A 1957-nucleotide genomic window follows, 5' to 3' on the forward strand; every position below is an offset into this window, starting at 1 on the left:
GCAAGAATTCTGGGTCTCAACGAATCCAAAATGTCAATGTGGGTAGAAGTGGTGGAGAGAATAAAAGCTAGCTTATAATGGTAGTGTCTGGTTAGGAGTGAGGGATAATGGAGGTACTATCCAAGGAGGGGTCCGGGAGGGGGGGGTTCGAGCTGGATCATATGTGTGTAGGGTTTTAGAAAATAGGTATTAGGGGTATGTCCTATATAAACATTTGTATAATTGTTAATTTAGCTGGATATACACTGTATACGGTTAAAATATTATTATAGACTTTTTTTTTTGTCTTGTTTCTGTACTTGCATGTAATTTTAACCACCTTGACTGTTAGTTTCATTATGCATTATGTGTTGAGTACTGACTTTTAATAATTTTTGTTTTGCAATAATAAAAAGAATATTAAAAAAAAAAAAAAAAAAATGGGTACAATACAGTACGGCTCAGTCAATACATACAATTGTTAAGGGGATGCAGACCAGAGAAAGACGTTTGTCTTGTTTACATCATCAGGGTCCCCCATTTTCAATTCATAGTGACATTTATGACATACCGCACACAACATACTGATAGTATTTCTTCCGGGTTGGGAGAGAGTGGGAGTAGTGCTGGTGGTAGGAGGGCTGTGTGGATGATGCTGCTGCTGCTGCTGCCTCTGGCTGCTGTGCACATCACCAGCACAGAGCAGCGCCGCACAGAGGGCTTCACATCCCAGCCGAGCGCGTGAGCAGCACGTCCGCTGTGTCCCACTACACTACTGCTGCATACTGCCGACCACAGAGGAGAGCACACACACACGCTCTTTCACTGGACGCCATCTCTGATGATAAACATGTTTTGACATTCGATTCCGCCCTTCTCGCCGTGTTCAACGTTGGATACACGACCTCGTCCACGGATTAATTTCGGAGGTAACCGTTACTGAACCTACTATTATCTCGAATCACTGAAACCGTCGACAGACCGAAGGACCATCTCGGTTACCGTTAGCTAGCTAAGCTAGCACTCTCTCGGCTAGCTGACATTATTCTCCCATTGCTGACAGTTAGTTGAGTTATAGCTCGGGCTCTGTCTCGACACCACACTGGGTTGACTACTAAACGGCGAACCGGGTTCGATGCATACTGCTCGTTTTACCCCGTGTGCCAGACGGAACAGTATTTATCGAACCCGGTTAGCCGCTTGGTGTTTTATTGTATTTGTTCCGTTAGCAAGCTTGTTCTTGTGTGGCAGCGAGCCGCCCGCTAGAGTGCATTTAGCAGCAGTGACATCCAACTGGCACGATATAGCTCCGTGAGTGAAAGGGGGTTGTGTTGTTGACAGAAGCAGCTAAGCAACGGGGCTGTGATGATGATGGGACCGACTCGCGGATAAATAAACTAGTTTACTATTGTACTAGTAAGCATAGCAGGTAGTCGCCTACATGTGTCTTAAGTTGGAAAACTAAGTCAGTGAGGCAATTTAGCTACCATAAAGTAATGACTATATCGCGTATGTCGGTACGCATGAAGCCCGTTAACATCTGAGGAGCAGTGACATCACCAGCCGTTCTTCAAAGCGACCACGCTGCAGCCAGCAGGTTATTTATCTTGTCGCATTTGACTGAAACTACTTTCCCCAACAATCTGTTGTTGTTGTGACAGTCGGGCACGATTTGCATGAAGACCGATGCAGCTGAACATCATTTTCTTAACAGAAAAAGCAGTAGGTTTACAAATGGAACAAATTGCATAAGTTCTTCATTCATTTGTCGCAATGAATGTTTCTTTTTTGAACCAATAGCCCAATAGTTGATTTTAAGAGTGGTGAAGTGTTCTATCTGAATTTAACCCATGCTGGGTTTGGTTTATGTTGTGACTTGAGTCAATGGCCTGATTTCAGATGAGTTCACATGCTCTGTACTTGGTTTCCTACCAGTTAGAATGTATTAGACACGACTCTGTCTCTCTCTGCTTTCACT

General features: G+C 44.0%; 1 protein-coding gene across 2 annotated transcripts in view; it reads left to right on the forward strand.

Moving 5' to 3' along the window:
* Positions 1 to 713: 713 nt before the first annotated feature.
* The window catches only part of galnt1 (UDP-N-acetyl-alpha-D-galactosamine:polypeptide N-acetylgalactosaminyltransferase 1), a 221260-nt gene continuing 220016 nt past the window's right edge, over positions 714 to 1957 (forward strand). For both annotated transcript variants that reach the window (XM_084337059.1, XM_084337060.1), the window contains exon 1: positions 714 to 908. The gene's annotated coding sequence lies outside the window, so the exon portion shown is untranslated. The remainder of the gene's footprint in view (positions 909 to 1957) is intronic.

Source organism: Notolepis coatsorum, assembly GCF_963971535.1.
Source record: "Notolepis coatsorum genome assembly, chromosome: 19".
Classification (NCBI taxonomy): domain Eukaryota; kingdom Metazoa; phylum Chordata; class Actinopteri; order Aulopiformes; family Paralepididae; genus Notolepis; species Notolepis coatsorum.